Source organism: Xiphias gladius, chromosome 11 (assembly GCF_016859285.1).
Source record: "Xiphias gladius isolate SHS-SW01 ecotype Sanya breed wild chromosome 11, ASM1685928v1, whole genome shotgun sequence".
Classification (NCBI taxonomy): Eukaryota; Metazoa; Chordata; class Actinopteri; order Istiophoriformes; family Xiphiidae; genus Xiphias; species Xiphias gladius.
In genome coordinates, this window is record NC_053410.1 from 28,089,146 (window position 1) to 28,105,662 (window position 16,517).

The 16,517-nt window shown below is 36.6% G+C and overlaps 1 protein-coding gene across 2 annotated transcripts in view; it reads left to right on the forward strand.

Annotated features, from left to right (window-relative positions):
- rasgrp3 (RAS guanyl releasing protein 3 (calcium and DAG-regulated)) overlaps window positions 1-16,517 on the forward strand; it is a 96,048-nt gene that overhangs the window by 15,870 nt on the left and 63,661 nt on the right. The window lies entirely within an intron of this gene.

Below are 16,517 nucleotides of genomic sequence, written 5' to 3' on the forward strand. Positions count from 1 at the left end.
TTGTTTTTGATTGGACAGAACCCAAGTCAATAGTTTGTTTGCATATAATGTCATGATGGAGGGTAGGAAATGATTTTTGGGAAAACACTCAAACTCGCAAAATGCCTATGGTTTGCGTTGTTTATGGTTGTTCAAATTGATCAAACTGAAAACCACAAGGAGCTTTTATCAAGTACCAGAAGTTGTTGGTCATAAGTGCAAGAAATTGACTGAAAAGCTCTTGCGAACCTTCACCTGCGTTCAGGAGGAGCGGAGTTGGATAATGCTCGTGTGTGCAGTGACTTGTCAAAGGTAATGTAACTTATGTGGCTATGTTTAGTAGTTTGTAGTTAATTGTTTCCTTACTTTTTAACATTACACTTATTGTTTTTTCTTTGCTTTGTTGGAGTTTGTACCCCTATAACTGAAAAACAATTTGTAGCAACAATAACTACTGCTAGCTAACTACAAAGTGTTTTGCAAGGTGCAACCTTATTGCTCCAAGCTTTAAATTACGGTTTTGTTGTTTTCTTTTAGGCTTCCTGCTTTAAACGACATTGAGTCTGTAGCCTGGGCTCCTACAGTTAACCTCAGTTATCAGTAATACAAGGAGAGGAAATGATGAAGTCCGGAGACAATCAACAAAGAAGATACAGAAGGTGCAGAGGCCTTATTGGATCTCCACGAGTCAACTGAGAACCCAGAGCTAGAGGACATCATTGAGATGTTACATGATCGATAAAGCAAATGGATTGTATTAACAAGTGTTGCCAGTATCTTAGATTATAGTTGGGTAAGACAGACGTGATTGTAATAAAAATAATATATGTTAACTTTGAATCAAGCTTACACATTGTAGATAATTAAGTTCTAAACAGTGGTGGAAGAAGTATTCAGGCCTTTACTTAAGTAAAAGTACCAATACAGTAAAGTAAAGAAACTCCATTACAAGTAAAAGTCTTGCATGAAAAATTCTACTTAAATAAAAAGTACATAAGTATTAGCAGCAAAATGTAGTTAAAGTACTAAAGTAAATGTATTGGTTTGGTCCCCCTGACTAATATATTATTATATATGACATCATTAGATTATTAATACTGAAGCATCAGTGTTTAAGCAGCATGTAAATGTTGTAGCTCCTGGAGGCGGAGGTAGTTTATTTATTTTATTTTATTTGTTTTTTGCATATATGTATAAAAGACAGTTAAAAAAAAATTTGAACATTGCGCAGCAGACGTTGGGAGCCAAAAATGGCTTATTAAGATCCCTCCCCTATATATATATATCAATTGTCATACTTACACGAGGAAAAGGACAAAAACAAGACTGTGTAGTACTTCAAAGTTTCAAGAAGATACAAAATTAAGAGAAATGTACAATTTACAAGACATTTTATGTTTACAAGTTAAGATGCATTATAATTAAAAGATATCATAAGATTTTATAAATCTTTCTTGATTAGAATCCTTTTCAATTTTTTTGAATGAGGATAATGTAGATGTTGATTGTGGCGATGGAAGTATATTGTTTCAAAGAGAAAATTTGCAAAAACTGATCCTTTATTTCTGAGGTTGCCAAGATCACCACAAACCAAAGACATGGACTAAATCATCTAATGCTGGTATTTCCCACTATCAGCCTCTGATGACAGACTCAAGCACTTCCCTGAAAGTGGAACAAGTTACTAAGTTACCATCAAACAATGAACAGGGGAAGGAGTATTTCAGTGAATATTGATAAAGAGAAGTCTGCCAACATGGAAAATGAAAGTCCTTAGAGTGTTTTGGAGTATGATGGAATGTCTGAGGAAAACATAGAAAGATTCTGGAAAGCATTAGTTAAGTTATGAGTTAGAAATACATATTTATACATGCATACACAAGTCTAGTTCACATTAAAAATTAATAAAATTTTGTATTTTCTGAAGAGAGGAGCAGATGAGTCACGTCTTTCAGTAAATCTAATCATTTGCCAAAAATGTTTTTGAATTACGTAACTCTTATAAACATAACTTGGACATATGACAGTCCAAACAGAATTACTAAGTCAATATACAGGAATGATTAATCAATGAATGAACTCTACTGATGATACCAATTGACTTTATAGTCATTTTGCATACAAGGTCAATATGGTATTTCCATGTTAATTTTTCCTCTACTATGACTCCTAGAAATTTAGTATCAGAAAGTATAAGGAGTTATTTCTATTTGTCTATGATTATTTTAGCTTTTTCTTTTGTGTACTTTTGGGGTCTTTTTTGAATGAGAGTTTGTTAATTCAAAAAAAATTTAGAAATAGATTTAGCTCCTGAAAACCCTAGGTGTGTCATTCATGTAAATCAAAAACAAGACAGGCCCAAGGATGGAATCCTGAGGTACCTGAGTCTTGCTCTGTTTGAATTATGCTTATTAATAGATATGCACTGTTTTCTGTCCTTTATATGATCAAGCAGCCATTTTAGAGCAACATCATGAAAGCTATATTTTTGTAACTTTGCATAAGGATGTTTGAGATACAGTTGTGGTATGCAGTGTCTGATTCTGGTATATAGTGTCAAAGGCCAAATACCATATTGATGGCTGTACAGTATTTTGCTCTTATCCATGTTTTTTTTAATTCTGGAATATATATATATATATATACAACAGATACAGGACTATAATAAGCATGCTAAAATCACCTGATTTTAAACAGTGGTATGACTTTGGCTACTCTAAGATCATTTGGAACAACACCTGTTTTCGGGGATACAGTTAAAACACGGGTAAGCGGTTCAACGATATAAGTAGTTTATTTACAAGACTAGATCTGATTTCACCTACTACTTTATACTACTTTATATACAGTTTTATATACAGGAACACCAGAGAAATCTGAAGGTGCATGAGATGATTAATGGGAGAGGAAAGAGGAAAAAACAAAGTTCTGATATACATATCTGTTTTCAGGTTTTGGACTTTTTCTGTAATCTTTGATTTTTGGTGAGATATTGGATCATTTGAACATTTATTGAAATGAAAACATGTGAGAAGTTTCGAGAGAAAAAATACCATTTGGTAGAGCTTTTAAAAACTCATTTTGTAGGACGTAAGAAGCCAAAAAGGTTGTAAACCACTGGTTTAATCCTTATCAACGTGTTGTATTTTACAGTTTTTGATCAATACTTAGAACAATTTCTTAAACTATGGCACATTTTGTCAAAATTTAGCACACAAAATCCAAGGTCACACACACAAAATGCAAAGCGTCACAGTTATTGAAAAGAAAAGACTAAAACTATTTGACCTCTTGTCAAAATTGTATTTTTGCATCAAAACTCTACACACAAATAAGTGGCTGTTTCTACATGCCAATTAAACACTGATGTGATAAATGCAAAACACTATTAACTTGTGTATTTTGCATTTTCAATATGGAATTTTTTTTTAATACAAGGGGAATGTTTTTTTTAATTTTTTTTGCCATGAACAGTAACAGACAACACATGCTGTATATTAATAGAAAATAACAAAATAGAACAAAAATAGGTTTGTTACTGTGAACTTAAGGAAAAAATAGGGTGGATTCTGTCTCGTTTTTGGGTCTGGCCATAGCATGTCATAGACATCACAAGCAATGTTCTCTCTGGCCAGACGATGGGGGAAGTACCATTTGGAGTGATGTAGCGAGCCCTGGCATACTCCAGCATCAATGTCACCACAGGCCTTCTCCATCACCTGGAGAAGGGGCAGGCATGGTGGGGTCTCCGATCATAGACCATGCCATGCAGAAAAGAACTCTTCAATTGGTTTGAGGGATGGAGATTATGGTGGAAAGTGAAGGATCAAAAATTGTGTGTGGTCAATGAAACAATTGCGTACCAGACCAGCCCGGTTGAAAATAACGTTGTCCCAGACCACAACAAATCTGGCTGCTCTGGACCATTCCCCTGGTCACTGGGAAAAAGTATGTTGTGTAGGGTGTCAGGGAATGTCATGATGTGGGCAGTATTGTAGGGACCAAAAGTGGCATGATGATGAATGACACCATTCTGGCTAATGGCTGCACACATTGTGATGTTACTCCCAAGTTGCCCAGGGACATTGACAATGACACAATGTCCTAGGGTGTTCCTTCTCCTGTGCCTTGTTCTGGCAAGGTTAAAGCCAGCTTCATCCATGTAAAGGAACTCATTGTCCACTGCAAAAACATCTGCCTCCATAACTCTCTGAAACAGGCAAGACAAAACATTACACTATTGTATGACAGTATGAATACACATGAAGTTGTCAATATTGTGTTGCACAGTACACTGGAATACAGTACCAATGAGAGGATAGCATAGCTTACTGGCAGATATTCATAGCGCAGTTGTTTCACTCTGTTGGAGTTGCGCTCAAATGGTACCCTCTGTTTTGGTAATTGGTAAATGGGTGTGGCATTTGGCATGTCGGTGTCTTCCAAAAGAAACACAGATATTTACGTTTTGAATGCTGTGTCTAATGAGTCAGTGGTTTCAATAACTGTGCCACAAGTACCAGATTTTGTGTCTTAGGAATTGCAAAAAACTGTAAAAGCTTGTTATATTATCCATTGTGTAAAATATTCATGTTAAAAGTAACTAGTAACTAAAGCTGTCAAAAAAATGTATTGGAGTAGAAAGTACAATATTTCCCACTGAAACGTGGTGGAGTGAAAGTATAAAGTAGCATAACATAGAAATACTCAATTAAAGTAAAATACCTCAAAATTGTACTTAAGTGCAGTACTCGAGTAAATATACTTACTTTCCACCACTGGTTCTCAATTAACTCCCCGGGTTAAATAAAGATATAAAAAAATAAGAATCACATAACTTGAACCTTTTTAAGAATGTTGACAACTAAGAAAATAACTAGACAACAGCAATTCATATCATTAATAACTTGGAGAGAAATTTGAATAACTAGTCCCTCTCCCTACTGCCATATATCGTATGCAAATACAGGATGCCAGACAGACCTGAACATGGATGACATTGAGAGGATGGAGAATGTTCTGAAGCAAACAACAACAGAGCTGGGTGATCTTCGGACTAAAGCATCCGACACACAGCTTAGCCAAGAGTCTTTTCAGAAGAATGAAGACAAGACAAAGTTTTACGCTGGGCTCGCCAACTTCCCAGTTTTAATGCATGTATTTCAACTGTGTGAGCCTTATACCACCATATATATATAAATGTATATCTATATATATGTGTGTGTGTATATAAATGTATATAAATATATATATAAATGTTTATATATATTTGTGTGTGTGTGTGTGTGTGTGTGTGTGTGTGTGTGTGTGTGTGTGTGTGTGTGTGTGTGTGTGTGCATTCAGAAAGTATTCAAGTATTCAGTATTTCAGTATTTTATTTTTATTTAAAAAAATCTGATTTTGCTTCGTCATTATGGTGTACTGAGTGTAAATTGTTAATGGAAAAAATGAATTTAAATGATTTTAGCATAAGGCTACAACATAACAAAACATGAAGGGTCTGAGCCTTCTGGTTACACTGTAATTATATATATATATATATATATATATATATATATATATATATAAATTTGGGCTCCCCTGGTCAAAATTTCTGTTACTGTGAATAGCTAAGCGAGTAAAAGATCACCTGATTTCCAAAAGGCATAAAGTTAAAAATGACAAAGTTCTTTAATATTTTCAGCAGGATTACTTTTATTATTTCAATCTTTTACAGTTTCAAAAACACAACAAAGGAAAAGGGCCTGAACAAAAGTTTGGGAACCCTGCATGGTCAGTACTTAGTAACACCCTGTTTGGCAAGTATCACAGCTTATAAATACTTTTGTAGCTAGCTAAGAGTATTTCAGTTATTGTTTGGGGGATTATTGCCCATTCTTCCTTGCAAAAGGCTTCTAGTTTTATGAGATTCTTGGCCTGTCTTTCCACAGATTTTTGGTGATGTTTAGGTCAGGGGACTGTGAGGGCCATGGAAAAACCTTCAGCTTGTACCTCTTGAGGACTCATTGTGGATTTTGAGGTGTGTTTAGGATCATTATCCTTCTATAGAAGCCATCCTCCCTTCATCTTCAGCTTTTTTAGAGACGGTTTGATGTTTAATTCCAGAATTTGCTGGAATTTATTGGATCCATTCTTCCCTCTACCAGTGAAATATTCCCTGTGCCACTGTCTGCAACACAAGCCCAAAAGCATGTTTGATCCACCTCCACGTTTCCTTTGCAAACGTATGATGTTGGATGTTGTGGTGAGGACATAAAAAGGTTATCTTCTTCTGATGAAAAAGATAATGGTTATATATGTGCAGGTGTCACTGCACAGTCGAACAGTGCACCACCACTCCAGAGTCTGCCAAATCTTCCTTTTGCAGTCAAACAATTTGCTTGTCTAGCAATCCTATAAGCAGTTTTCTCAGAAAGTTTTCTTGGTCTTCCCATCCTCAACTTGACTTCCACTGTTCCTGTTAACTGCCATTTCTTAATTACATTACGAACTGAGGAAACGGCTACCTGAAAATGCTTTGCTATCTTCTTAGAGCCTCTTCCTGTTTTGTGGGCATCAATTACTTTAATTTTCAGAGTGTTAGGCAGCTGCTTAGAGGAACCCATGGCTGCTGATTGATGGGGCAAGGCTTTGGGAGTCACAGTATTTATAAAGCTTTGAAATTTGCATCGCGTGGGATTTCCTAATGATGACAGTGAACAAGACACACCCCTAGCATGTTAATTAAGGTTTGAGACCTTGGTAAAAGTTATCTGAGCGCTCAAATCTCTTGGGGTGTCCAAACTTTTGTATGGTGCTCCTTTCCTTTTTACACTCTAAAAATGTACAAAACAAATATAATGTTATAATCCTGCTTAAAATCTTGAAAGGAATTTTTCCCTTTAACTTTATGCCTTGTGAAGAGCAGTTCAGATCAGTTCAAATATAGTATAATGCGGCCACACCCATCGGACACATGGCAACAAAACCAGGCAAGTCATTGATTGAAAAGACTGGAGTTATTTGCTGTGCCCTGTCAAAATTATCAGTCTGTTGTCCCACTGGAGTAAGAAACTACGAAAACTAGAGAAACATGGCCTATAGGCTGGTCATGTTTGGTAAAAGTAATGCTACCAAGTGGTTGATTTGTCATTTCAAGGTAAAAGAAACAAAGCCAAGTAGTGCAAACTAATGTAATAATTACTGACAAAAGCTATGTAATAAAAAGAAATTCTGATCATTAGCAATGATTAATAGGAACTTTTCTGTCTAAGGAACATGCTGAGCTGAATGGTTGAGATGTAATGTCATGGTATAAAAGAAAATAAAATGACAATTGTTACGAAATAAATACACTTTGGACCATTACCTGCTGTTAATATGACTTAAATATATGTTATATAAAAATGTTGGTGTAATACTAACAGAATAATAGCAATATAACAATATATCTTGTTTTTGTGATATTTATGTATAGCCTATAAGCTCAATTAAATCAAAGGTACTGCGAAGTCCTGCAAAGTTACCCACATGGAAGTAAACCCCAAATTAGCTGTACTCAGTTAGACTGGACGAAGGTTGACAGGACAGTTGATCACAGCTCCAAATCAGAGCAAATACACAAAGCGCAAATCTCTGCTATAATCCTCAGTAACTTTGATTGAATCTAGTCCTAGGTCTGAAAAGTTTGGACTTTCATGAAATTGAATCCAATTTTTAGGTGCACACTGTTTTAGTTCTTGTAAATAAGAAACCATTTGTTGTATTATTTTATATCAATAAACATCTGGTTGCCCAAAAAAGATACATTCATGTTAGTCATGTGTTTTCATTTGCAAAAATACACATCGGGTACCTACAGTCAAGGAACAATACCTTAATTCAATCAACACTCACACACCAGGACAAACACACAGACACACGGATTGCTGATGTGGATGCAAGCATTAAAGAATAAATAAGACGTTGGCCATTAATGTCTTTTTCGCCTGACCAAGGTGATGGCAGCTGATTAGATACTGAGCCCTTAACAAGGTCCAAACCCCCCAACTCCCACAATGCAATTCTAATCCTCATAAAGCTGCCTGAATGATGTGGTTGGTTGCTGACTCTGCAATACAGATATTCCAAGCAGCCCAGTCAACAAACCACAGGATTAAATTGAGTGTGAGATTAATTTTAAATGTCCGAATTTTAGACTTTTTATGGAGACAAGACTAGATTTAATCCTGTAAAGGTTTATTTTCAGCAAATAGGTTTTTTCAACAGTGGCATTTGGGGAGAGAAACCAACCCTTAAGAGCATAGAGGTTTTGGTCCTTTTCTTGGTTAGTAATCAGGATTAATTCACAAATTGGCTTAAATTTTTGAGCTTTTTTATTGAAAATTTATTGAAATCTAAATAACATAAAAAAACTGAAAACTGTTTCAAGATGTTAGGTCTCATGTCCTGTTCTAAAATAGCTATATACTTAGAGAACACATTTGTGAGAGCATGTATGCATGTGGAGATTAAAATAGAACCAATTTAAAAACCAAGTATTGAAGTGGTTATAGAATGAAAAAGATGTATGTACACAAAATGAATTTTGTCATTTTTGCAGTCATTGTGTTTTCATAACAAGGTAATTGTCCGACCACGGACTAATCACTAGACAAAACTTCATGCCAGTATATAAGAAAACTTTTATATCACTTAATTGGAAAACATGATGATTGCCTACTGGTATTTGAGTACTGTCCTATTTGAACATAATAACCATGAACAATTTACTATTCAGTTAACAGAATACAGACATATAAAAAAGACATTGTATTAAAAGATATGGTAACACATTTTACAGTATGTGAAAAGTTGGAGTGAAATATTTGCAATGGCTTCAATTTTGTTTCCAAAATATATTGTAAATATATCTTTTACATTATATAAATACAGTACATATGAATATCGATTTCAAAATATATCTATGTCGTTTATCAAAACAAAAAACGTTTGTTCAACTAGCATGGAGCTCATTTGTCATCAAGTGACAGGAAGTTGTCTCCATGACAACTGAACCAACTCCATCCACCGTAAGACGAGAGGTTGCTGAAAGCTCTCGAAAAAAAGCTGTTAAGAGGACTTTGAGCAAAGATTTTTTTTTGTCAAACACAGAAAACAGGTTCATGTCTATATGTCAGCTTTTGATTAGAGTACTGTACGTAACTGACGCTTAAAATATGTAATGTGTGAAAACAGTCGCAAATGCAACGGAAAACCTAAAAACATAAATAAGCCCTCTATTTATGGAACTACTGTTTTGTCTATGAAAGCCAGATTCGAAACATCTTGTACAAACCTTGTTTCTTAACTGGATGAACTGCCAGTGTTGAAGAGGACACAGGCTTGTCTTTCCCCTGCACCTGTTAAAAGCTAACTACAGTTAGTTTAAATGAATGGGAAATGGAACACTCTGGGGTTCCCAGGAAGTATTGTAAATGTTACTGTTAGTGACCTTACAATTAAAAATGTTTTTTATTTTTATTTCCAGCACTGGAAACTGTAAATCACAAAGAAAGAAAAAAATATATTTATACTCTAGTAGGAAAATGTAATATGTTACTTATAAATTCCCTTATTGGAGCAAATGCTTTTCAAAAAGATTTTTATCTGACAGCCAAAAGCTGCTTCCACTACAAGGACTTCTTGAAGAGGACAGTTCAGCACAGCTGAATTATAATAGAAAGAGAGAAATGCAGAGAAAATGTAAATGAGTGTTTGAGTAAAACAAAAGATTAAACTACTGAATTCTTGTGTTATAATAAAAATAATAAAAAAACTGAAATTACAAAACTATTTGAACCCTTTGCTGTGGCATTCCAAATTGGATTCATGTGCATTCTTTTTGCTGTAATTTTCCATGAGATGTGTCTACAACTTGATTCGAGTCCACCTGTGGCAAATTAAATTTATTGGACATAGTTTAAAAAGGTGCACACCTATATCCTTATATATAATTGTCCCGCAATTAACACTGTATGTCAGGACAAAAACCAAGCCATGAAGTCTAAAGAACTCTCTGTAGACCTCCATGATAAATTTGTGGTGAGGCACAGATCACGGAAAAGGTATATTTTTCATTTCATTTCTAAAGCTTTAAGTGTTCCCAGGAACACAGTGGACTCAATAACGGCCAGGACTCTTCCTAGAGTTGGCCATCCAGCCAACCTGTGTAGCTTGCCAAGAAGGGCCTTGGTCAGGGAGGTAACTAAGAACACAACAGTTATTCTAACAGAGCTTCAGAAGTCCTCTCCAGATATGGGAGAATCTGCTGGAAGAACAACCATCTCATCAGCACTCCATCAATCAGGCCTTTATGTGGTGGTTAAACGGAAGCCATTAAAAGGCACATGACAACCCACTTGGAGTTTGTCATTTAAAGGTCTGAGAGCGTGAGGAAAAAGATACTGTGGTCTGATGAGACAAAATCTGTACTTATGTTGGATAGAGCTCCAACCACTATGTCTGGTGAACACCAGGCACTGCTCATCACCTGGCTAATACCATCCCTAACATGAAGCATGGTGATAGCAGTATCATGCTGTTTCAAGTTACATTTTCAATTTGCACATAAAAACACTGATTGGAAATGCTGCAAGTTTGAAAAAATCTTGATATATCGCAAACAAGTCTGAGGTGGAAAAGTTGGTATATCGAGAAAAGCAAAATGTGACAAAATGCAATTGAAACAGAGTAAGTGACTAAATCATGAAGTACGTGACCTAAATGTTCACTGAAGAAATTGAAAATAGCGGCGGATGAAACCTCATATCTGTGTGGAGTTGATTTTGAGACTGTTGCGTTCCTGAAATTGGTACAAGAAACGAATGAAAATACTATATTTCGATCATGATTTCTACATTGTTTTTCACCGTTTGAGATTTGACTTGCACTCTTTTAATTACGTCACCTCGTTTTCGTCTCTCCTTCTGCAATAATTTAATGGCACCTGACTGGAGCTATAGCGCCACCATCCATTGATCTTGACAAACCAACTTGTAATATTCACATAACAGTGGTGGATGGATACATACAACAAACCGGTCCCAATGTGAAACTAATAATATAGTTTATTTTTAATAAAAATAAAATAATGGCAAGTAATGGCAAGTGGAATCATTAACTGCTCTACACAGTAGACATTTTCACATGTTAGTAGGAAAAGCACAAGTGTACTTAATAGTAATCATGAGCTTGAAACAAATATTAGGGTTCTGCAGCTGTAAGTGCAGGAAAGTACTTATGTTAAGTACTTATACTTTATTTGAGTGTTTTTTATATTAATGGTTGAAATTATTGGCACCCCTGAATTTTAAGTACAGAATTTAGAATATCTTCAGAAATAAATGCAAATGAACCAATTTTGTATAATCAGAATATTTAATAAAATGCCCATATTTACTGAACAACAACAAAAAAGTTCCTAAAAAAAAAAAAGACTCACCCTATCTTAATTTCCACCATTCAGAAGACCTGAATTAACCAAGGAATGATCGTTTTACTGCATAAAAAGGGGCTGACTCTTTCCAGTCTCTTTTTCACAATTGCAAAGACAAGAGAGTAGTCTGAGAGCATCAGAAATGCTATAATCAAAAAACATAACAATTCCAAAGGCTACAAGGCAGTTGCCAACGATCTTGACATCCTTGTTTCAGACTATAGTCTTTATAGTTATATTTACAGAGACCCAGCATTCCCACATTAGTAAGCACTTGGCGACAGCAGCAAGAAAAAAACTCCCTTTTTACAGGTAGAATCCTTGAAAAGAGCCCGGCTCATGGTGGGCAGCTGTCTGCCCTGACCGGCTGGGTTGAGAGAGAGAGAGAGAGAGAGAGAGAGAGAGAGAAAGAGAGAGGGAGAGAAAGAGAGAGGGAGAAAAGGGAGGGGGGGGCATAGCACAGTAGACATGTGTAACAATAATGAGACTAATAATACAACTAATAACAATAATAATAGGTTGAATAATAGCACTAATAAAACTAAATATAATAATAGGTCATAATAATAATATTTGAAGCAGTGGGTGTTGAGCGGGATCATGGGGGCAGTAGGTGGTTTGCAGTCACATATCCAGCATCAGGGGCAGAAATACCAGTAGAAAGCGACAGGAAGAGAGAGGAGAGAGACGAGAAAGCACAAAACTACGAGAGAGAGAGGTCAAGTTAGTAACGAGCATTGCTGCCATATGAATGGGTGCAGATGGAGAGGAAGAGGAGGAGAGAGGAGCTTGGTGCATAATGGGAAGTCACCCGGCAGTCAAGGCCTATAGTAGCATATCTACGGGATGGTTCAAGACAAATCTGAACTAGCCCTAACTATAAGCTTTATCAAAAAGGAATGTTTTAAGCCTACTCTTAAATATGGAGAGGGTGTCTCCCTCCCAGACCAAAACTGGAAGATGGTTCCACAGTAGAGGAGCCTGATAACTAAAGGCTTTGCCTCCTATTGTACTTTTGGAGACTCTAGATTTTAAATTCTATTCTGAATTTTACAGGGAGCCAATTCAGAGAAGCTAACACAGGAGAAATGTGATGTCTTTTCCTAGTTCCTGTCAGCACTCACGCTGCAGCCTTCTGGATCAGCTGGAGAGTATTTAAAGATTTGTTGGGACAGCCTGATAATAAGGAATTACGATAATCCAGCCTAGAGGTAACAAAAGCATGGAATAATTTTTCAGTATCTTTTTGAGAAAGGATGTGTCTGATTTTTGCAATGTTAATTAGCTGAAAAAGAGAACTCAGAGATTCCTAAAATTGGTGCTGGAGGCCAGGGCAAAGCCATCCAGAGTAACTTTATCATTAGATAAGGTGTTTCTGAGGTGTGGGGCCAAGCAGAGTAACTTCAGTTTTGTCTGATTTTTACAGCAGAAGGTTACTGGTCATCCAGTTCTTTTGTCCTTAAGGCATGCTTGAAATTTAGCTAACTGATTGGTTTCACCAGGCTTCATTGACAAATACAATTGGGTATCAACAGCATAGCAAAGGAAGTTTATCGAGTGTTTCCTAATAATATTGCCTAAAAGAAGCATATATATAAGGTGAATAGAACTGGTACAGCACAGAGCACAGAACCTTGTGGAACTCCGTGACTAACGTGAGTATATGGCAGATTTATCGTTAACGTGCACAAACAGAAATTGATCTGAACCTAAACCAGCTTGGAGCGGTTCCTGCAATGCAAATTAAATGTTCCAGTCTCTGCAATAGGATATGATGGTCAATGGTATCAAATGCAGCACTAAGGTCTAACAAGACAAGTACAGAAACAAGTCCTTTGTCCGATGCAGTAAGAAGGTCATTTGTAACATTCACCAGTGCTGTCTCTGTGCTATGATGCACTCTAAATCCTGACTGAAAATCCTCAAATAAACTATTATCATGTAAAAATTCACACAACTGGTTGGCGACCAGCTTTTTCAAGGATCTCAAGAGAGAAAGGGAAGGTCAGTTATGGGTGTATAGTTGGCTAAAACATATGGATCAAGAGTAGGCTTTTTAAGAAGAGGTTTAATTACAGCTGTTTTAAAGGAATATAGGAATACATGGATCAATAGAGCTATGACTCTCTGTCAGCCCGGCTACAGTGCTGAAAAGAAACCGAGGGTTGTTTTTATTTCCCCTTTATTTCCCTAACTACTTTATCTGTACTAAGGACAAAACTTGATAAAAAAAAGACATTTACGCTCATTTAAATAACTGTAAGAGAACCTAAGAGGTCATATTAATGAGTACTAAAATGTCTGTGAAGATTTTCAGTCATCCAGGACATGCTTATTAAAGAAGTGTTGAATCAAGGGAACTGGTTTTTGTTGTACCTCTGTGGGGTTGTTATGAAGGCCATTGATGTCATTCAGTTTGAAAGTGCTCTTGGCTGTTGTAATGACAATGATGAATTGTTGGGGTCACCTGAGGCCAAGATTAAACATATAGTACATATACATATCATGAATAGAAATACCCTTGTTGTGGATAGAAACATCACTGACATGAATAGCCGGATCGCATCTAACACTTTGGAACAATAAGTAGGTAACATGAAATGGATTCAGTTAAGAAGTATAATCAGGTGTTGAATTAATTTTAATTGTTGTATCACATGAGGTGCATCACAAACATCAGTGCAACTAACTGCATCTTAACCAGTGTAGCTATTTATCTTGGGCAATGACAAAGAATGAAATAAAGGCTGTCCTACAAAGGAAAGACCGGATGATGTGGAAATTGTGGGGAAAAAAGGGTTTGCCATAAATAGTTTGGACATGGCTTGGTTTTTAAAACTTTTAAAACAAACTTTAAGAATGCATACCAGCTCAAACACAAGCAATCAGTAGAAATTAATCTGATCGTTAAATAGTGCACTTGAACTGTAAAGCCCAATTTATAATTTCTGCACCCATTGGGTGAGCGTTTGTGCTGCGCTGACAATTTTGAAGATTAATCCAGCTTGGTCTCACCAAATGGCGTATGAATAACATGCCAGTTCCCTTAAGTCATTTTGCATGCTGTCACCACGCATTTTTTGCTTTTTGTATGTTATTTCTTGCCACGTCATGTCTGCACTTACTTACCCCTAACTGTCCTCCTCCCCCTCACCTTAACCAAATCGACATTAAATGACATGCAAAAAGATGGCTTGGCTTAGCGGCCGCTACTCTGGATCCAATTCTTCTTCATAATATTATATATGTTTCTAAAAAGTGGGTTTTAGACAAAGCAAAGGGCAATTTTTTCCTCTAGAACACATTAAATGTATGGAGAATTATTAGGAAGATAGGGACTCAGGAGGATTCTCTTTCTGTCCTCAATCCCATTAATTTAAGTCTGGATTTCTTCCCTCGGTCTTGAGGACCGCACATTTCTTTTGTGGTCTGGGAAGGGTATCTGTAGTAGAGGACTTAGTGGCTACTAGTACTGTTAAATCTTTTAACCAGCTCAAGGAGCAGTATGACCTTCCCACAGCACACTTTTTAGGAACCTGCAGATCCGTAGCTTTGTTTTCTCGGAAGTAAGGTTACACTTGAGTGGGTTCTCTTGCTCTTCTGTAGAGGAGGTCTTGCAAGAGCCTGAGCGCCAAAAATTGACTACCAGGTTTTACAATCTTCTGTTCCCCCCGGCGGAGGGCATGGGTCTTTAAAATCTCTTTGGGCATGACCATCTCAGATGATGGACAAACATGTGGTTGTTTGTCCACCAACAAAGTCAAGGAGTTGCAATTCAAAATTATTCATAGGCTACAGATTACCACAGTGCTACAGAAATAACTTGACCCTCTATTTTCCAAATAATGTAATAAATGCAAGGTTTGTGAGGGAGTCATACTTCCATTGTAGTTTTGATTGTCCTCTTATCAAAAATTTCTGGGGAAAGGTTTGTAAAGAACTTTCTGAAATGTTTGGTAAAAATTTAGATCTTGTATTCTTGGATTACATTCTGCGCTGAACCTTAAACCCTATATGTTAAAACTGCTTGATGTTCTTTTGTTTGGTGCCAGAAGGTGCATTGTACTTCAGGGGATCTCTGACAAACCTTCCAAGCCCTCAAAATGGCTACAAGGCATAATAGAACTCATCCCTCTGGAAGCCATAACCTCAAGGCTCAAGGACAAAACCTTCATTGTTCTATAAAATTTGAGACGCATTCTTAAATTACATTGGAACAGAAAGAGCACAGACTTTGCGAGAGGCCTCTATGGACTTGTCTGGACAGATATTTCTAGAGAGGCCCATACCTGAGTCTTAATGAAGCAGTATATTAACACTTTACTGAATGGATATATGGTAATCCCGTTCAATTTGAGAGATTTTTTAAAGAGGACAGCAGCCAGCATTAGAAGCCAAGAGTGTCATCAAATTCAGTCAGCTGATCAATACTATGATTCTCCAGGTAATGTGCAGTTCCAAACAAATATTACAAGAGGAAAAAGGTAGAAAAAAAAGGTAGAAAAGACTTCTTCTCACAGGCCCTGTCTGACTTCTTCTCACAGGCCCTGTTCATACCTTGCATTAAAATGCATCTTGGGTGATCCAATCACAAGTGGTAAACTCTAATTACAGGTGTGAATGCACCAAAGACGCATTGAGGATGCATTGAGATCCAATTGCTCAGACCACATTTGGAGGTGGTCTGGGTTGCATATGGCCACATTCTTTTAACAATGTGTATACAAATGTGCCGTGGGCCACATTGAAGGACCACCTCTCAACTGACATCCTCTGCGTAAGCAGATGTACCTACTCATTCGCAAACAAATATAAGTTGTTCAAATCGCCTGAGCTGGCTCTTGCCAGTTAAAACCAACAAGGCATTTGGTCTTTGCAAAAGGAATTGATGTACGTGTTTATTTGCATATAGAGTGGGGAAGTAAGATTGTTGGCAGAGTTAGAATTCACAAGGTTCTTGCCACACCTCACGTGCCATCTTATCACTCTCTGATAGCGAGTCACTGTAGCTTCCAGTCTGCCCTGAAGAAGTAGCTCTGCTCAGAGGGCATATTGTATATAACCACTTATCTTGTAAATGAAA